Below are 23,126 nucleotides of genomic sequence, written 5' to 3'. Positions count from 1 at the left end.
AATGAAGCTTTAAAAATATCATATGTGGCATTTCTGTGGAGCTTAAAATGGATGTCATTGGAATGGTATGTTGCAAATCTTCTTTCAAATGATGTAAAGCTATACCAAAAATATGTATTCTCACCAATCAAAATAACATATTACTGACCATTTTTGTTCATCTGCTTTTTCTCTATTTTCTATGTTACATGGAAAATCATTTTAAAAGCATTCTAAATAAATTCAAAATCATTTTTGGTAGGTAGATTAGAAAATCTATATATTTTTTTCATTTCTTGAGAATGAGATGCCTTTGAACCCTTGTTAGCCGATAGGTTATATTGCATGGGGTTAAATTTGTCTCATGCTTGAAACAAATTCCTAGAAACCACTATGCATAATACAAGCTCGATAAACTATTAGGAAACTAAAACATTCCCTATGTCAAGTATAATAATAATTCTTTCTATCAAGTTTGATAACCATCATACTTGCAACTACTTATGTGTAATCATTTTGAATGCTCTAATATTGTAGATTCAATTCGATCTTCCAATCTAATAATATTTTAGAGCCCTAAAATGCCATTTATTGTCTATAAATTGAAGGATTGATTTGGGATTGCTTCTTTCTAAAATATCTACTATAATATGTTTTAAAAAAAAATTTATTGTGAACTCTACCCATTTTTCCTAGTTTGCATTATTTTTGTACAAGATCTCTAGGTAAGTCACTTAGCATGGGTTAAGTGAGTTTTATTTTTTTATTATTTGGATTATGGAATATGTATGTAGCTAGATCAATTTTTCTATTGTGCTAAGATGTAAAAAGCACCTTAAAAAATCTCTCTCTCTCTCTCTCTCTATACATACATACATACATACATAGACACACACATATATGTGTTGGAAATATAAGAGGAGTAACTAAGAGGGGAGGGGTGAATAAATTATCACTAAAATAAATCCTAGATCCATTATATGTCAAAAAACAAACTCTGATGAAAACTGAACTCTACAGCAGCTCAACAAGCACACATAAAAATATTGTACTGGGTAAACACTAAAATAGCTCAGCAAATGCTTAACATAAAAATATTAAGATATTATCTATGATTACTATTACTTTAACTTAGTTGCAAACAGATAAGAAAAATAACATGAACACATTTGACACCATGATTTAATGTGGAAACCCAATTTGGAAAAAACCACCAATTGTAACTAGTTATTGATTTTCACTCTTCTAAAGTGAGCCCTTTTAGGAGCCAACCCTATTAAAGGTTACAAAAAACACTGTTAGGTGTAACCCTATTAGAGGATTTAATCACCCTATTAGGAGTGGCCTTGTTAGAGGGCTTTTGACAATTCAATAGAAATGCCACCTTGCTAGAGGATTTACAAATAGCTGTTAAGCCAACTCTGTTTAAGAGATTTAGATCACTACTACAATGGTTAGAGAGTAACAATGAGATGACTTGATTTCTAATGCAACTAAATTTCTAATTATAGATCTCAATTTTGGCTTGTATACTTGATCCTGCTTGATCGAATGTATCTTTTCAGCTCCACAAGAATATTCTACTTATCCTTCTAATTCACTTCCTCTTAGCATAATCAAATCTTCAATTATGTTCCACTATGCTCTCCCTTTCTAATCCTCAACTTGACCTTATATTTATATCGTACATATTGTCAAGTTGGCTAGAATATAACTTACAATAATTAATATTCATCTCCTTAGTTGGCTAGAACCAAAAAATAATTCAATTGAACTTAATATGCCAAAACAAGAAAATCCTTCATTAGCCAACCCTACTTGGTAGACATTAACTCAAGGTGATTTCCTGTGTTAACTAAGTGAACTCGGTTAACACTGCATATTCACAAAGTTGCTTTGGTAACCAAGTTAGTTTGGTTAACACTGGTTCCATCCAACACTTCCTTCATTAACCGAGTGAGCTCGATTAACACTCAACTTCAACAAACTTTCCTTTGTCACCTTAGTGAACTCCGTAGACACTGTCTTAAGAACTAGGCAAACTTTGGAATTCTTGGCAGACATAGAAAACTATCTTCAATGCTCGAATGAGCTTAGCATACACTAACTAGTAATGATATGACATTTTATGTAACATCAAAGACAATACTCAATTAATCAATTGTTATCAACAATCTCCCTCTTTGGCATTGATGGCAACACAACATGTCATTATACAATGAAATTTTAGAGCAAGATTAAAGTAAGGAACATATCCTTAGTTTCATTCTGATTCTTATCCATGAGAGCTCCCTCTATTAGTGTGAACTCTTTTTGCCTTCAGTTTCTCCCTCTATCAAAAAAATTCTATCTACAACAACTTCTTATGGTAGCAAACTCTATCTTTGATATTAGACCAAGTTCATTCTCCCTTTTTGACATCTCTTTCTCTTTATCTTTATAAAATTTCTATGAGATATGATAGCAAACTTCTCCCTCTTTGACATCTCATGCCAAAGAAAATATTTAGTGAATATCAATGCACCTCATATACTAATTCATTTGCAATATGCCCTTGTTAATACTGCACCAACTAATTGATCTTCAACATGCTTTGGTTGATGCATCACTAAACTTCATTTAGTGAGCTTCAGATAGGGGAATGACCCCTAGCTTACCTCTTAGATATAGAAACACATCCTTAGGTAATGGCTTGGTGAATATGCCTGCAATTTTTTCTTTTGTATTCACATATTCCAATTTGACTTCTTTATCTTGTACCAATTTTCTCAAAAAATGATATTTTATAGCAATGTATTTTTTTGATATGCATCATGGGATTCTTTGATATATTTATTGCACTGGTGTTATCATAATATATAACCACTGGATCCTTGATTTCTATCTTCATACCTACCAAAAATTGTTTGAACCAAACAATATTAGAACAATTAACTATTGCTGCCACATATTCTGCCTTTACTATGGACTAATAAATACAATTTTATTTCTTTCTTGTCCAAGGCACTAGTATTTTATCAAGAAAGAATGCTCCACTAGTAGTGCTCTTTCTATCATCAATACTTCCCACCCAATCAACATCTGTGAATACTCTTAGGTCCAAATTACCTCATATTTTGTATTATAAACCATATTCTTTAGTACCTTTTAGATATGTCATGATTCTTTTGATTGTCATCATGTGATTTTCTTTGGGATTTACTGAGAATTTTGCTACCATACTGACTACTAATACAATATCAGCCTTGTATGCACTACGTACTGCAATTTTCCAATCATTGATCTATATGTGGTCTAATCTACCTCTTTGGAATCATCATTTTTGGAAAGATTATGTCCAGTATGTAGAAGTTGAGAAAACCAACTTCACAGTTTGATTGATCAGTTCTTCAAGCTTTGGTGTTTCATGCCATCTGTATCTTCAAGTTTAGTTGTTTTCCTTTTTGTGCCTCTTGATTCGATGCAAATTATATTCTTCTCTACCTAGTTAGGTTCTATAGATTAGCAGTTTCTTTTTGATAGAGTTTGCGGCTTCTTCATGCTTTAATGGTTTTCTTAATGATCACTCTTTGTTCTTATTTTCTGGAGCATTCCTTTAGTTGGAGGCTTCTCAATCCTTCACTAGGTTTTCGACTATCTCTTTTTGCAATAGAGTTTTTCCCACTGGGTTTCTCTATTGCTCCGTTTCATAGAGATTTTGTTGTGTTTGGGTACCTGATCAAGCCTTGTTGCCAAGACCCATTTTCCTTCTTTCATAATTGTGCTAGGTTAGCTTACTTTTTGAGCTTCATTGAAGGGGGGTATTATGGTAATTATCTATTTACACTTATTAATTAGATCACTTTGATTTAATTAATTAAGTTGTCTATTACTCTAGTTTACTTAAGCTATCTCTTAGGTGCATATAATTAATATTTTATATTAATTCTAATGTGCAACCTAGCTTTTTATTTTTCCTTTTAGAGTTTCCTTCACTTTTAAGGTTGAACTCTTGTAATTATTGTTTAACATCTTGAAATACATCTTTCTCTCACTTCACTGAGAAAACCAACTTCATAGTTCACCAAGAACACCTGCATGCAAAATAACTTGTTGCTAGAAGGAAACCAAAGAGGAAAAAGAAAAGCTTGGAAATCTCAATGGAGTGAGATAAAGATGTATTCCAAGTCATTAAACAATAATTACAAGAGTTCAACTTTAGAGGTGAACGAAACTCTAAAAAGGGAAAAAAGAAAGCTAGGTTGTGCATTATAAATAATATAAAATATTAATTATATGCACCTAAGAGATAGCTTAAGTAAACTAGAGTAATAGACAACTTAATTAATTAAATCAAAGCAATCTAATTAATAAGTGTAAATAGATAATTACTCTAATACCCCCCCTTAAGAAAAGCTTAGGAGGTAAGCTAACCTAACACAATTATGAAATCAAGAAAATGGGTCTCGGCAACAAGGCTTGATGAGGTACTTAAATACAACAAAATCTCTATGAAAAGGAGAAATAGAGAAAATCTAGTGGGAAAAACTCTACTCCAAAAAGAGATAGCTGAAAACCTAGTGAAGGACTGAGAAGCCTCCAACTAGAAGAATGTTCTAGAAAATAGGAACAAAGAGTGATCATGAAGAAAACCACTGAAGCATGAAGAAGCTGCAAACTAATTAATAAGTGTAAATAGATAATTACTCTAATACCCCCCCTTAAGAAAAGCTTAGGAGGTAAGCTAACCTAACACAATTATGAAATCAAGAAAATGGGTCTCGGCAACAAGGCTTGATCAGGTACCTAAATACAACAAAATCTCTATGAAAAGGAGAAATAGAGAAAATCTAGTGGGAAAAACTCTACTCCAAAAAGAGATAGCTGAAAACCTAGTGAAGGACTGAGAAGCCTCCAACTAGAAGAATGTTCTAGAAAATAGGAACAAAGAGTGATCATGAAGAAAACCACTGAAGCATGAAGAAGCCGCAAACTCTGTCAAAAAGAAATTGTTGATCTATAGAACCTCCTTTGAAATAGAACCTGATCAGGTAGAGAAGATCATAATCTACATCGAATTAGGAGGCACAACAAGAAAAGCAACTGAACTTGAAGATACAAATGGCATGAAACACCAAAGCCTAAAGATCTAATCAATCAAACCAAGGAAGCATGAGAAATAAAAAGAACCCCTCTAATGCAAACAAGGGTGAGGTGATAGGCAATTGAAAAAGTGGGTGAAAAGAACTGCATGTCAAGGAACCACGATCAAGATGCACAAAAGAGTACATAAGTGCGTACTGAGGTGATCAATCTCAGACACATCATGAGGCTAATGTCATAGAAGGGACACTCGCTAGACAGAGGAAGATGGCAAACAAAGGAAAACATCAACCCTCGCATGACACTTTATCAAAGTAGTGCATGTACAATAGGGCACAAGACAATATGAATCCCAAGAATACAATAATCTATATGAGTGTCCTTAGATGACACTACTCAAATCAAAAGGAAAAACATGACAAAAAACTGAAATGAAAATATAGATGTAATATGACACTTTATCTTAGTGTGTTTGCATAAAAAAAAACTTACAAATGATATCAACAAAGATCAAAAAGTGCAAAGAGCTAATACAATAGATAGTACAACCCAAAAGGAGATATCCCATGCCATGAAAATGATCCCCAGACTTGAAACACCTAAGATATTCACCATAGTGAAAAAGAGAATATGTTAGAAAGAGCATGGAGTAAAATCTAGAAGAAATTGTAGCATTTCTAAAAAGAGGATGAAACTAGCTTTTCAAAAATATAACATTTTCAAAAAATAAAGATGGGATGCTCAAGATATGCCCTCTGGAGTGAAAAAAGAAACATCTAGATTTGACTACCCAAACAGGCAACCAAACTGCATCAAAATTTTTAAAAAAATCCTACACAACTATCTTCGTGTGAGAACCAACTTTTTGGTGTTTCTTTCAGATCAAAAAAGACTTTTGTATACTTAAGTTATGGCCAAAAAGTTGACAGTAGGTCAAAAAAGGACCTGAAGGGCATGCAAGAGAGTTGATGTAGTGCTAATGTCATGCTAACATCAACATTTGACTGCTCTAAATTTGACGGCCCACTGATTGTCATAGTAAAAAATGACTGCCACGTGGCAATGGGCTCCAAAACCAATGACACATGGCAAGTGTTGACATGGAAATAGTGCCACATGGCAGGTGCTTACGGCTCCACATAGGAGGAGGGTATAGAGTGGCCACTGAGGTGGCAGGCCAAAATGACAGTGGTTTGGTGGTGGTAGACAGGCAGTTTGGCAGTGGTAGGTAGGTAGTTTGGCAGTGGCTAGTCAGTGTGGTAGGTGGTCTGATGGTGGTAGGTTGATGGTAGCCTTGAAATAGTGATGATAGTAAAAAAATAGGCGACGACAGCTGAAAATCAACAGCAGTGGCCAAAAATCAATGGCAACAACTGGAAAACAGAGGTCACTACCTAGAAAAATGGCCCCAGTGGTAAATTTCCCTTTTGCACCTGAGAAACAACTGCTACTCACTAAAAAATGGTTCTATGGGCTAGAAAATGGCTTTGCATGTCATTTTTCAATTTTTTAATTTTTTTTTGTAGAAAAAAATTGCTTCGGACTAAGTGCAAGAGGCCATACAACCTTTTGGGCAAAATTTTTTGCCTCTTGGATCAATGTTGTGCAAAATAGACAAACTTTATATGAAAATAAGGGTTTTGATGCATTTTGGATCCATCCATGAAGTCTATTTGACCTCAAACTACTCCAAAAATTAGTAAGCCTCCTATTTTCTCAGGAAATACCCAAAAAAAGTGTCTCCTCTAGATTGAAGAAAAACAACCATGAAAAGGTTGGTTTTTCATCTTCAAATCACGGCTTCAAGATCTCCAGACCAGGCAGTAACAAGGATGTTTTGATACCATACAGAAGTTGATAAAACCAACTTCACAGTTCATAAAGAACAGCTGCATGCAAAATAACCTGTTGCTAGAAGTAAACCAAAGAGGAAAAAGCGAAGCTTGGAAATCTTAGTGGAGTGAGAGAAAGATGTATGTTAAACAATAATTACAAGAGTTCAACCTTAAAGGTGAACAAAACCCTAAAATGGGAAAAAAGAAAGGTAGGTTGCGCATTATAAATAATATAAAATATTAATTATATGCACCTAAGAGATAGCTTAAGTAATCTAGAGTAATAGACAACTTAATTAATTAAATCAAAGTGATCTAATTAATAAGTGTAAATAGATAATTACTCTAACATAGTAGACGTAAGGGTTCCAACTGGTCTTGAGTCTTCCATTCCAAATTACTTTAGTATTTCCTTGATATATTTAGATTGAGTAATGTAGATACCATCTTTCTTTTTTTGGATCTAGAATCCAATAAAGAATTTTATCTCTCCAAAATTAGACATCTCAAATTCTTTACTCATTTCTTCTAAAAATACCTTGCACAAGTCATCATTTCCTATGAATAAAGTGTCACCCATGAAGATTTCTTCTAACACAATCTTTTTGTTTAGTCCTTCTTTGATATATAGACTATTGTTATCATTTTTTCTTTGAAAACCAATCCATATCAAGTAGTTATGAAGTCTTTCATACTAAGCTCTTGGAGCTTGCTTGAGACCATATAATTCTTTGTGTAATTTTTAGACAATGTCTCTTTTTCTAGGTTCTACAAAACCTTTAGGTTGTTCTATGTAGACTTTCTCATCAAGAATTCCATTCAAGAATGCATATTTTACATTCATTTGATAAAATTTAAATCCTCTGTGAGTTGCATATGCTAGGAAAGTTCTAACACCTTCTCAATTGGAGAAAAATTTTCACATAATCAATACCTTCTTCTTGAGAATAACCTTTACATACTAACCTTGCTTCTTTTTTTTCTAGAAAATTCTTTGTCTTTATTTAGCTTATTTTTGAATACCTAATTTGTGCCAATTACATTTTTATCCTTGGGTCTAGGAACAAGAGTCCAAGTTTTGTTCTTCTCTATCTGTTCTATTTCTTCATTCGTTGCTTCAACCAACTTTCATTATCAAAATCATCTTTAATATTTCTAGGTTCAAATTTAGCAATTAAACATGTACCTTTCAATTTGTTTCTTGTCATTGTTCCATCTGACTTGTCTCCAATGATCTGATCATGTGCATAATGCTTTTTGACATATCTTGCTAGCATAGGTACTTTGGATTTGGAGTTTGTTTCACTGATTTCTTCATGAACTTCAGTACTAAGCTTGGGTCCCACTATCTATGACTCAGGTCCATCAAACTTAGTTTGCTCTAGTAACAAATCAGTAGCTTCTAATTGTGACTCGGGTCCTTTAGACTGTGACTCGAGTTACACTAATTGCAACTCAGTAGCTATTGGAGATTTTGGGGACTTGAGATGTGAAGCCTCCTATCTTCTAGACAGATTTGGAAGAGTATTAGGTTTGTAGTAAACAAATATTCTATAATCTTCAACCTCTTTGTTGTTTTCTTCTTCACTCTTTTCTGCAAACTCATCAATTCTCATATGTGCACTATCTACGATTTTATGATTAGACAAATTCAAACATTTGTATGCTTTACTTCTGCAGGAGTATCCTAGGAATATGCCTTTAGCACCTTTGACATCAAATTTACCTTTCTTAGATTCTTTTAAGATATAACATTTGTTGCCAAATACTTTCTGTAGACACCTAAATTTGATTACATTGCTTTGGTAATCCTATTTAGTTATCTCTAAAGGCATCATTAATTAAATTCCTATTTAATTAATCCTTTGCCATCCCCTAGCTAATTAATTTAATTAATCATCTATAGTCCTAATTGATAAATCAAATAACCTATTATTTATCAATTAAATCCTATTCTTCTATCTAAATCCAAAATCCCCATTTATTAAATAAACCTATTTGATAAATAAAATCCTCAAATCTAAAAAGCCCCTAACTTATTCCTAAACCCTCTTTTTAGCCTAATCCACCCCATCCACCCATACTAACTAAGCTTAGTCACTAACTCACCCACCCTCATGAATGCCATCCACTTGCAAATCTCTAACAAGCCTAATCTAATCCTAAACCCAAGCCTAATCCACCCCCTAATGTTGTCACATTCCCTAAAGAAGCTTAAGACTTTCCTAAGCCAAGGAAAGTCAACAATCTCAACTCCCCTCAAAATATCCCAACCATTAAGCTTTGAATGCTCTTACAAAAACCATAAAGACTCTTACAAGCTCTTACAAGATCTTACAAGCCATAATGAAGGGTCTTCATGAAGATATTATCCTTTGAGCGTCCTTTTTTGACTCATCCTTCTCCTTTCCTCCATCCACTCACCTTGTGACATGTGTCACTCCCTGATTGGTGCTAAACAAGCACAATCCATGTGCTCCCTTTTGAGTGCATCCTAGCACTCCTTAAGCTTTCATCTTTCCTTCCATCTTAGCCCTCCATCCCTCAAGCCCTTAGCCTATAAATTGAATCCCCTCCCAAGCCATTTCATCACAATCTTGGAGCTAAAGTTATAATGCCCTTTTGAGAGCCAAAATCCATCAACCATACCCTTATGATGCCAAATTGAGAGCTCACAAAGCTACCAATTTGCCATTTTTCATCTTCATTAAAGCTAGTTTTTGGGAACCTTGAGCATACATCCCAATCTTTAGACCCATCTACCAAGCAAGGAGCTAAATCCCATTGGGAGAGTCCATTCATTTGGTTCACATTTCCAATTGGGGTTTCCTCTTTAGTTTCTCATTTTATGTTATGGTTTATATGCTAGTTAATACTTTTGTTTTTGAATAGATTAGTATTACTTGCTAACATATTTCTCATATACACTTTCAAGTAACTCATATTAGGTTTGTAGCCATCCCATAGTTCATAAGGAGTTTGATTTGAGTCTTTCTTCAGCTGTACTCTATTCAAGGTATGTACTGCAGTACTGATTTCTTCCTTCTAGTATTTGATCAAAACATTCCTTTTTATCATAAGTTTTAGTGCACAATCCATGATGGATTTGTTCCTTCTTTTAGCTATACCATTCTGCTGAGTTGTACTAGATACCTATTTTTTAACTCCTTTTCAATGCAGAATTCATTGAATTCATTAGAGATGAATTCATAACCTCTGTCCGATCTCAAATATTTTAGCTTCTTTCCAATTTCTTTTTCTACTCTTGCTAGATACCACTTGAATTTTTGAAAAGTTTCAAATTTTTCTTTTAGATACATTATAGCCATCAACAAAAAAAATGAAAAACTTATCTCCATTGTAACTCTCTATTCCAATAGGTCCACATAAGTTTGTATGAACAAGCTCTAAGACTTCTTCAGAATGATAGTTCTTGCTTTTGAAACTAGTCTTTCCCATCTTACCAATTTGACAATTTTTGCATAGACCCATATTAGGTTTCCTCAAGCTAGGAATACCTCTTACTCTTTTGTTTTTTTTTTATCTTAACCAGGTTATCAAAGTTCTCATAACATAATCTGTTATGCCATAACCAACTTTCTTCTACTTGAGCAATAAAACATGAACTTTCACTGAGATCTAGATAGAATAGATTACCTTTTCTTTATTTGCTAGATCCAACAAGATTTCCTTTTCCATCTAGTAGTTTGGTCTTCCCATTCATATATTCTACCTTGGATCCAATGTTATTCAACTATGTCACACTCAATAGATTGTGCTTTAATCCTACAAACCAATAAACATTGTCACATCTAAGTTCATTTATCAATGAGATACATCCTTTTCCCTTTATGCAAAAAGGTTCATTGTTTCCAAATCTCACACTACCACCATCATAATGTTCCATGTGCTCAAATTTTGTTTTATCTCCAGTCATATGATGTGAGCAACCACTATCAATAATCCATGTACCATTTTTGCTAACATGAGAGATAAGTGTCATTTTATCTCCATCATTAGATTCATCTTTCACAACAATATATACCATTTCATCTTCACTGTCATCAGAATCTTTAGCCATAAAACAAGATTTCTTACCTTTGTCCTTGTAGTCTTTGCAATTTTTGAATTCATTCTTGCCTTTGTACTTATTTTTTTTCTTTTCATCCTTGTTTTCTCTATTTAGGCACCTAGCAACAATGTGACCAACTTCTTTACAATAAAAGTATATTAGAGGAATCTTACCCTTGTACTTTCCTTTGCCATTGGAATGTTTTCTTGCAATTAGGGCTTCAACAAAGTCAGGACCATTGTCTGAACTTTCTTCTTCTTCTTCATTTCCTGATTGATTGGCCTTTGATTTCTTACCTCTTTTCTTGAGTGAAAGCTTGGCTTCAAATGCAGACTTGATACCTTTAGAACTAGGAACATAGTTATTATAGTTATCCAACTCAAAAGATGTCAATCTTCTAACTAGAGCATCCAAAATTATATTGCTATTTGGATCACATCTCATTTCTTGAATAACAGACACTCTAATTGCATAGATAGGAAGAAGGGTTCTGAGTACCTTGCTTATAACTATTTTGTCATCAATGTCTCCTCCAGATGCTTTAATTGCACTCACACTTGCTTTAATTCTTTCAACATATTTTGCAATGTTTTCATCTTCTCTAATCTTCATCTGATCAAATTGTCCTCTAAGACTTTTGGCTTTGGCTCTTCTTACATTATCATCTCCTCCATGGATGGCTTTTAGTTTGATCCACATATCATAAGATGTAGTACAACTTTTGACTTCATCAAATTCAACATAATTAAGAGCAAATGCAATGTCAATCATCATGATGTTATGATTTTTTTTTTCAGCAATATCTTCAACTAATAATGTTCCAATAGGAGTCTTGTATTTAATGTCAAGATACTTACAACTTGAATCATTGATAGTTGCCACATGTAACCTCATAAATCCTTGCCATGCTGCAAATGTGTCTCGGTTCAACTTGGGAATCTCTCTTCTGTAAGACATCTTGATCTTTAGCATAGGTCCTTAAAACCTTCTCTACAAGCACCAAAAGATTTGATACCAATTGTTGGAAATATAAGAGAAGTAACTAATATGGGAGGAGTGAATCAATTACCACTAAAATAAATCCCATATCCCTTATATGTCAATACAAAACAAACTCTAATGAAAACCAAACTCTGCTAAAGCTTGACAAGCACATAGAAAAATGTTGTAACTCGGTAAACACTGAAATAGCTTAGAAAATGCTTAACATGAAAATCTTAAGATATTATCTATGATTACTATTACTTTAACTTAGTTGGAAACACATAAGAGAAATAATATGAACACATTTGGGAAAAACCACTAATTGCAACTAGTTACTAATTTTCACTCTTTTGAAGTGAGCCATGTTAGAAGCCAACCCTATTAAAGATTATAAAAAACACCATTATGTGTGACCCTGTTAGAGGATATAATCACCCTATTAAGAGTGGCCTTGTTAGAGGTCTTTTGAAAATTCAATAGAAATGCTACCTTGTTAGAGGATTTACAAATAACTATTAAGCCAACTTTGTTTAAGAGATTTAGATCACTGCTACAATGGTTAGAGAGTAACAATGAGATGACTAAATTTCTAATGCAATTGAATTGCTGATTATAGATCTCAATTTTGGCTTGTATACTTGATCCTTCTTGATCAAATGTATTGTTTCAGCCCCACAAGGATATTATACTTATCCTTCTAATTTGCTTCCTCTTAGAATCATTAAATCTTCAATTATGTTCCATTACGCTCTCCCTTTCTAATCCTCAACTTGACCTTATATTTATATCTTACATATTGTCAAGTTAGCTAGAATATAAGTTAGAATAATTAATATTCATCTCCTTAGTAAGCTAGAACAAAAAAATAATTCAATTGAACTTAATATGCCACAACAAGAAAATCCTTTGTTCACCGACCTTCCTCAATAGACACTAACTCAAGGCAATTTTTTTGTGTTAACCAAGTGAATTCAGTTAACATTGCATATTCAAAAAGTTCTTTTGGTAATCAAATGAGCCTGGTTAACACTGGTTCCATCCAACATTTCCTTCATTAACTAAGTGAGCTTAGTTAACACTCAACTTCCCCAAACTTTCCTTTGTCACTCGAGTGAACTTGGTAGACACTGTCTTCTATACTAGGAAAACTCTGTAATGCTTAGTAGACACAAAAAACTATCTTCAATGCCTGAGTAAGCTCGACATATACTGACTAGTAATGATATGACATTTTGTGTAACATCAAAGACTACACAATTAACCAATTGTTATCAACAATATGTGTGTGTATGTTTGTATATATATACATATATATATACATATACATATGTATATATGTATATATACACATACATACATACATACATATGTATATGTATATGTATGTATGTATGTATATATTATATATGTATGTATGCATACATAAATGCATGTATGTATTTATATTAAATTAAATTAAATTAAGTTTTAAATCATATTTTTGAAATCCCCTAACATTAATTAAAAATATAAAAGAAAAATGATACTCTCATTTCCTTCTAAAATTCAATCTTTATATGCATTTGTAAAAAAATTGATCCGACTTCAATTTACATAAGCTTATCCATTCCATTTTCTCCACAACTAAAGTAGAAAGAAGGATAGTCACGACATTCTTGAGAAGGCCCTAATTCATGTTTGAATATGTTCAACCACCATTCCACATAAAAAAAAGCCTTCAAAAACATGAGAAATAAAATAATGGTAGGATGATCATCTATGTAATGCAGGAGCATCCCAGCTTCCAAGTCATCAATCTTTTGGAGGGAAAACCTTTAAAAATGCGGTCTTGGCATTTATGAGGAATTCTAATTTCTTGATGTATGTAATTGTGTTCTCTATGTTGATGAATAATTTATAGAGAGGATGAGTCATAGGTCTAGATGGATAGAGTTGGTTGTAATGAATTTATCTTGTTATACACTTGTGAGATTCTAGGACTTAATCATAGTAAGATTTAATTAGGATTAGCTAGAGAGATTTTAGTATCTGAAACAAATATGTTTTGTTTCTAAATTAGTTATATTTAGTCATTGTAAGCCTAAGTAGGAGAGGAATAGAGAGGCTAAGTAACTATATGATGTAGAAAAAGTGACAAAAAATGGAAGGGAAAAAAAGAGAAGAGGGCCATTTCATTTACTAAGATCTTATATTGGAAGCTTTTTCATATTGTAAAAAGTTAGAGTTCTCTCATCTTGGAGAATTTTTAAGGATTTTCGAGTATTAATGTTGCTATGTAAAATAAGTTCTCTTCTTTTTATCTCCACTTTGTTTTGTTTTTGGTTGTGAGTTGGTAAAGGTGGTGTTACCCTTTGTCATAGCATGCGAGTGGCCAAGACAAAATATTATGTATCAAACCAAATGTTATCAATGAAAGAAAAGTAATTGCAATGAAAATATTTTGAAGGAAACAACCTTTATATTTTATCTACTTAATTTATTCTACATGCTCTACATCTCCATGATTTGATATTAGAGCCAAAGTTTCATAGAAGAGGTGAAAGACATTTATTAGATGCATGAGATGGGTGGTATAATTGTTGCTTGATGTGGCATCAACTTGTGTGATGTTTTTGGTATTGAATGCGTAGGAGATTACTAGTATGTGATCATTCAGAATTTGATAATTTCAAATGTATATTAATGGTCTAATGATACACCCATATTGGATTCATTATAACTAGTACCAATTTAAAGTGTTAGTTATAAGTATTGTCTGAGTACATTGCTACATTGGATGCATGCATTCCAAACACAGAACAATGTTCAACTTGAAGATCAATTGAAAGTCTAGAGTTTTTTCTTTGAAGAGATAAATTAGTATGGTAAGAGATAATGAAGCTGAATTAGTGTCACCATGTGCTAAGGAAAATAGTTGAATTGTAGCTAGAAATCATATTCTATGTTTTAAGAGCTCCAAATTATTGTTATGAATATGCTTTCAGATGAATCATAAATGAAACCCTTTGAAGGATTAATATGCCAATATAAAATTAACTACACAACTCATAAAGTATTTGAGTGAGTTGTATGTGGACATATATTCTTTTGGGTGTGCCAGTGCAAAAGTAGAATATTCAAAGCATTGATATTTTGATGAGAATACATCTAAGTCACTAGACTATTGAAGATGAGGTGTTTGGGTTTAGTTTCAAGTTTTTGAATCATGTGCTTGTACCTTTATTGTGATGATATTGAGATGCTATTAGTTTTGGATTAATGAAGTTAGTTTTATTCATAAAATGATTTAAAATCCACCATAAGATGTGTTAGTCTAAGTAACAAATAGAAGTGCCACTTGTGTTTCAAATATGTAGTTAAGTGTTTTTTTTTTTCCAGAGGGTTGGATCTAATTAAACAAATGACTAAATTTTTTGGAGGTTATATTTACAATAAATTTGAAATTATTTAACATGAAGTATAGATTGGGGGAAATGGCTATATTCTAGTATTAAGAACAACCCAGCTACATTTTGACCCCACCTTTTGGTATTAAAATGGGTATTCTCTTTGGATCAAAATTGTTAGTTGGGTGATTTGTTTTGAAACTTTTAGCAATTTAGAATCTTAAATATGGAAGGTAAAATGTTACTATTTTTGTTATGTCAAGATCTTTATGTAATGCCCCACCCGGAGATCCTTGGAAAAAGGATAAATAAAAGCCAAGATTTCTTTTTAAAAACAAGTAGATGCACATAAAAATCAAAATACAAGGATCACAAAGATCAAAATGGAAGTCTTAAAAAAATCCAACACCAATGAATCTCCAAGTGCTACTACTGACCAAAAATGATGAAGTTACAGAGGTTGCAAATGCATTCAAATCTGAAACATCCCAAACTTGAAAGGTTAAACACTAGGGTTTAAGAGCTCTATAGAGAGTATCTCAATTACCTCTGAAATCCCTTTAGTGAAGTCAAAAAGTGCCTACTAGTTGCTTGAGCAAGTTTTCCCACAAACCCAGGTGACATTTCCAAATAGCCTAGGCAATACTTTACCAATATTGTACAACATTAGTCCCTTTGCTGTGCGATACTTTCAAGGTCTGGGTGATAGAGTTTCTAAGGTCGTATGGAAATTCTCTAATGGGCATGTGATACTTTCAAGTATCATATGATAGAATTCCTTAGGGAGTGTAATACTTTCCAGTATCGTACAATAATTCAACTTTGGGAGTGTGATACTTTCTAGTATCCCTCAATGCTGGAAAACTATGATAGCCCTCATTTTCACTATACTAGAATTTTGATCTTCATTGTGAAAATGATCTGAAATTGTTTTGCATTAAAAGGGTTTTGTGTCTCATTTAATGTTAGTTTTCAAAAGAACCATAGCCAAATATTTACCTTAGTTCAAACATCTTTCTTTAGGGATATATTTTGGTATCCTAAGGTTGTATTCTTATCTTGCCAAAAAAATTTTCAATCAAGACTACAATCTTTTCACCCTTAAGTATTTTTAGGCAGGAGATTATATATCATTCAAACCATAGTGCTCCAATCTTACGATCATGGCTTTGGCATCTAGTCATAATCTCACATTTTCTTGCTCTTGATGTTATGACACAAGGTTTAGTGGAGGATCGTAGAGTAATGTTTTAATTTTCCTGATCTTAAGATTTCCCTTTGTATTGTGACATCATAAATTTTTGATGAAAGGTTTTAAGTCATGGTGTATGATGTTAAGATAAATGGACAGTTGGGGTATCATAGAAGTAGAATGGAGGGATTACAACCATGCAATAAGTGGCATGTCATAGGATTGTAGAAGTATGAGAATACAATGAAGAAGATAGAAGGCCTTGATCATATGATGAAGTGATGATCGTGGCATCATAATGGTTTTCATAAGGTATTCTGATGTTACAATAAATGCCCTAGTTGTTAGATTGGGGAAAAGGATTATAAGGATCACGATGCTATAGGGATGGAAATTGTAAGATCGTAAAGCCACAAGCAACAAAGAAAGATAGTAGTTTCAAGTTAGAGAAATGACATGTGTTCCATCCTAATTAGTCAAAACTACAGTGCATTCAAGGTAGATGCCACGTCAAGCCGGTGGGGCCAAAGATGTCTTTACATAAGCCTATAATTTGACGGATTCCATTCTCTGATGCTACGATAGATAGTGTTCTATAAGATCTTAAGGGTAGTGAAAGGGTGTTGTGATGCTACAATGGGCAGTGAGTCATGAGATTGTAAGGGTGAAAATAGATGTTGATGACACTATGATGGAAAAGGTAACAATTTCTTGTAGCATCGTAGGGGTAAAGAGGATGACGGCTAAAGTCACGAAATAGTTAGCCAAACTACGATTGAAGGATCATAAGGCCAAGGAAAATAATATAAGATGCTACAATGGTAAGTATGAACCACCTCTTAAAAGATCACAGAGATGTTAAAGATCAGCTCCAATGTTGCGGTAACTAGTGTATTGTGAGATTGTAAAGACTTTTTCCAAGCTTTAGGATAGTGCAATAAGGGTTTTTGATTTCATGAGATCGTAAGATCATAGAAAAAATGATCCCCACCTAAGATATTATGAAGGGTTTGGATCCTAGCTTGATCATAAGATCATAAACCCTAAGTTGACATTGAAAATATGTTTTCCATTTTCTAGGTTGGAAACAACAAAAGGGTCTTGATCAATTAGATTCTAGCAATATACAGAAAGAGTAACATTGGATACTAATGATGATACTCCATTGAGGTGATAGAATAAGATAAGTTTTAAGGTTTGAGCATGCTAAAAACAATTGCAAAGGGATGATGATGCTGAACATTGGGTTATAAATATATTCTACTAATAAATTGGAGTTTATCATTCATAAAGAGAAAATCTAAGCAGTTGTAGAGTTTTCAGTCTGTGCAAATTGTGCCCAGATATAGTTTTTCCCAGTCCTTTCAAGCTATTATTAGAATGTCTATTAAGGAGGTTGAAGAGATTCAAGTAGTGGACATGGAATTTTTAGAAACCTCCACTTCTAAGGAAGGAAAAACAAGACAGAAGAAACCTAACTGGTTTGTCGAAGAATGGTTAAAATTATTCCTAGGATCTTCAAATGTAAATACTATAGATGGCCGTGCTTTCATAGACCCATATATGCTATGTAGAGATGCTACATGCCCTACGGTCATGGGTTCTAAGCTTTTTAAACATTTCTATCATAACATAGAGAAGACGATCCCTATTTATAACCCTTGGAAAAAGAACTTGGCAAAACTAATATTTCCTAAGGTCTTCATTGATGTGGATTTGGTGAAAGCCCTAATCAAGTCATACAATCTAGCCACAAAATCATTCCATAGGAGAGGTGGAACTATTCTATGCACTCTGGACTAAGCCTCATTCATTGAAGCTTTTGGATTAGATGATGCCATGGGCCAACATGTAGACTTAGAGGATCTATAGAAGAAATTTGAGAGAAATACAAAAGCTTATATAGGGAAGTCTATGTTACTATTGGAAATGATTGAAAATATCATGAGGAAAATTGTTGGAATGATCATATGGAATTGGTAAAGAATGTTCTCAATAATTGTTTTGTCATTGATGTCAAACTTGCTACTTGTAGGAATGACAATTTCTTTAGTGATCCAAATACTATCAATTGGTTGATTGACAAGGAGGAGGCAATCAATAAGATGTAACTAGAACACCTAGAGAAAGGTTAAAGTTATGATGTTGTAATGAAGTCCAAGGATCAACTAAGTCATTGATGAAAAAGTGTATTGATGAAATACTCTAAGACACAGAGAATAGGCACATTGAAACATGTCAAAGATGTAAGGTTTTAGCTAAGTCATTTGTAAAGACTAACTAAGATCATTAAGGAGCCAAACAGATTCCTAGTTGAAGCTGAGCAAGTGCCGAGTGAACTTTAGATGTCGAGAAAAATCAAGTGCCGAGTGCCGAGCAGAACCAAGTGTTGAGTAGATATAAGTGTCGAGTAACACAAAGATGTCAAGCATTAGTAAACCAATAATGCCGAGTTGCTGCATCATTTAAAAAATCAAAGATTCGCTAGATCTAAGCTGACAAGGTTGTTATCTAAAAATTTGTGAATTAAATGGAAGATAAGAATGATGAGCTGGTGGCACAGAACACCATGTATAACATTTTTGGAGAATACAAATGGACTCTAGACAAAGTTTTCTAGATAAGAGCAAGATATGGGGTAGATACATTGTATCCTACCTAATCCATTTGAAACCCTAAAGTTGGAAAGGGAGAATCGAGCAGCAAAGGCAAACCAAATTTCTATTTAAGGAATCATAAGGTCATGAAGAGATAGAGAAGAGGTCAAGCATGAAAGCATAAAGTGCTGAAGGAGGTGCTAAGGAGGAGGAAAGCACAATTACTCTGCTTCAACAGATGACCACAGATATGGATGCATTGGTATGATGAGTAAGAAGACTCAAGGAGATGAAGCTTGAGATGACAAGCTGTAAGAACTGAAGTGATTAAAAGCTAAGAAAAATGACTGAACTGAAGAGTGATCTGAAATTTGCAAAGTATGTTGTAAGTTGTATCAGATCAACAATCCATTATTGTTACTCTCTAGCAATTGTAACAGATAGTTTAAATCCTATGGACTTAGGTTGGTTTAATAGCCATGTTGTAAATCCTTTAATAGGGTGACATTCCAAGTGAATTTTCTAAAGTCCTTTGATCAGGCCCATTCTTAATAGTGTGGTGAAATCCTTTAACAAGGTCACATTTAATAGTGTGTTGTAAGCCTTTAACAAGGTAGGCTTTTAACAGGGCATCACTTTAGAAGAGTGAAAATCAAGTAGCATGTTACTGGTGGTTTTTCCCAAATTGGGTTTCTATGTAAATCACTGTGTCATGTGTTGATCTTGCATGTTTTATTCTTGCATGTTAATTTGTTGTAACTTGCTAAGAAGGTTGATTTAAGTTTGGATAGATGAAAAGTTTATAGACTCATTATAAGTTGTGAAAAAGTATTATTAGGGCATTTGGACCTTGGATAAATGACCCCTCTTAGTTATTCTAAAGAATTCTAACAATTGGTATCAGAGCCAAACTACTGATTTAGTTTAAAGGGACTATAAGTAGGAAAGATCAAAATGCCTAAGAGAGAAGTGCCCAAGCTCAACAAAGACAACTTTGTTGCATGGAAAATCTTGATGAAGCTACATCTTGGATCCATAGGAGATTATGCCCAAAATTCAATTGTTACTGAACATGTTGATCCAACTAGTACTCTTATTGCAGAAGATTTGAAAAATAAACAAGAACACAATTAGACAATGCTGAAAATTGCCTCTGCACTCAACTATGCTGAATTTGATGATATCAAAGGATGTGACACTACATTCAAAATGTGGAAAGCCCTATCAGACATCTATGGAGGAGATCAGAATGTCCAAAGAGCAAAAAGAGAAAGCCTTAGAGGAAAGTTCGATGATATGAAAATGGAGGAAAATGAGAATGCTGCTTAGTATGGCACAAGAATAAAGGAAGTGCTAAGTGCAATAAGATGTTTGAGTGGTCAATTGGATGAAGATATTGTTAATAGTAAGTTCTTAAGAACCTTGCTCCCTATCTATGCTATTAGAGTATCAACAATACAAGAACTAAGATGTGTACCAGGAAACAATCTAAGTTTTGAAGGAATAGTGGGTAGACTCACTGCATTTGAGCTATCTAACTTTGACAACTATAGACCCGAGAATGTTGAATCTACTTTCAAAGCCAAGCTATCACTAAAAGATGCTGAATAGGTGAAATCAAAGAAGGGAAGAAAGATGAAATATGTATCCAGTGACAATAGCACTGATGAGGAAGAAGTCAAACAATTGGAAGCTTTGCTAGCTAGAAGATTTCACAGGGGCAAAGGAAAATTCAAAGGTAAGATGCCTATCATTTGTTTCAATTGTAATGAAGTAGGACATATTGCTGCAAGGTGTACACAGAAAAAGGATTACAAGGATGGAAACAAATAAAAATATAGAAGAGAAGATGATAAGAGAGATTACAAAGACAAAGGCAAGAAGTGTTATATTGCTGAAGAGAATTCTGATGATAATGATGATGAAGTTGTTTATGTAGCCATGAAGGACCAATCTGATGAAGAAGAATCTACAACACTGGTAGCATGTATGAACAAAAATGATAGATGGATCATAGACAGTAGATGCTCACATCACATGATAGGAGACAAAAGTAAGTTTGTTAACTTTACTCAGTATGATGGAAATAGTGTTAGATTTGGTAATGATGCTCCATGTCAAATAAAAGAAAAAGGTTCCATTAAGCTTACAAAACAAATTTCATGTGATAATGCATACTATGTTGAAGGATTAAACTACAATTTTCTAAGTGTCTCACAGTTAGGCAATATAGGATGCAAAGTATAATTTGGAAACAAAATTGCAAAAATCTATGGTACCAATGGTAAATTGATAGGAAAAGGAGATCAAACAAGAAGTAATCTATTTTACCTTGATATGGATGATGTTTCTTGTTTTGTTGCAAAATTTGATGATGAATGGTTATGGCATAGAAGGCTATGTCATGTCAACTTTGACAATCTGGTCAATATTAGTAAAATGAAGAAAGTCAGAGGTTTACCAAAATTGAAGAAGCCTGATAATATCATGTGCAAACAATGTCAGCTAGGAAAGATGACAAAGTCAAGTTTCAAAAGAAAAAACTATACATCTAAAGTACTTGAGTTAGTTCATACTGACTTATGTGGTCCAATGGAAGTACAAAGCTATAGAGGAGATAAGTACATAATGTTTGTTGATGACTATTCCAGGATGATGACTGTTATGTTCTTAAAACAAAAATCTAATGCTTTTCAAATGTTTAAGTGGTATGTGGCTAGAGTTGAAAAGGAAATAGGAAAAAGCTTGAAATACTTGAGATCAGGCAGAGGTGGTGAATTCACATCAAAAGAATTTGAGATATTTTGTAATGACAAAGGAATCAAAAGATAAACGTCAACTCCTAGAACTCTCCCACAGAATGGAATTGCTAAAAGAAGAAATAGATTTGTGATTGACTATGCCAGAACATTAATGATGGAAAAGACTGTTGCTCTAAAATATTGGAGAGAAGCCGTAAGTGTAGCTACTCATACACTGAACCGAGTACAAGTCAAGAAAGGTACAAATACAACACCTTTTGAATTATGGTATGGTCATTCACCCAATTTAAAAAATTGCAAAGTATTTGGTTGCAAATGCTTTATCCTTAAAGATGCTAGAAATGGAAAATTTGATGCAAAAAGTGATGAAGGCATATTCCCTGGTTACTTCACTAGAAGTAAAGCATATAAGTGTTTGAATACTAACACTAACAAAATTGTGGAAAGTGCAAATGTAAACTTTGATGAGCATACGGAAGTCCAAGCTGAAGAACCAAAGAGAATGAATTAATACAAAACCTTTGTGTATTCTTATGAAGGAATGCCTGTTGATGAGGATGCTATCAATCAAATTGAAACTCAACAACAAATTTCAGTCTCAGCCGAGTCACAACTAGTAAATGCCAAGTTACATTCAGAAGCCGAGTTGCAGAATGAAGGAAATGCACAATCTGATAATGAAGTCAGTACGCATGAAATAAATGAAGAACAACCTAACAACTCAGTGCATAGTGAGCCTGAATCAAAAAAATCAAACATGGAAACAAGGACAGAACCAAGATTATCCAAATATGTAAAAGGAGATCACCCTGCTAAACAGATTATTGGTGACAAAGATGCAAGACCAATGACAAGGAGCAGACTAAGAACAAAACCTAGAGTTTGGTTCCCAGACTAGTTGACAAGAATGTGATTGGCACCAAGTAGGTATTCAAAAACAAGCTAGATGAGAATGGTGAGATTACTAGAAACAAAGCTAGACTAGTATGCAAGGGTTATGCTTAAGAAGAAGGACTAGACTATGGGGAAACATTTGCCCCCGTTGCTAGAATGGAAGGAGTAAGAACTTTACTTGCATATGTTGCATATAAAGTTTTCAAAGTTTATCAGATGGATGTAAAGTCTGCTTTTTTAAATGGTATACTGGAAGAAGAAGTCTACATTGAACAACCAGAGGGATTTGTTGATGAGAACAATAGGGATATGGTTTGTAAACTACATAAAGCACTCTATGGTC

The sequence above is a fragment of the Cupressus sempervirens genome, chromosome 5, assembly GCF_028749045.1.
Source record: "Cupressus sempervirens isolate cs-2001-9-10 chromosome 5, ASM2874904v1, whole genome shotgun sequence".
In the NCBI taxonomy this organism is placed as follows: domain Eukaryota; kingdom Viridiplantae; phylum Streptophyta; class Pinopsida; order Cupressales; family Cupressaceae; genus Cupressus; species Cupressus sempervirens.
This window is presented reverse-complemented; position numbering follows the sequence as displayed.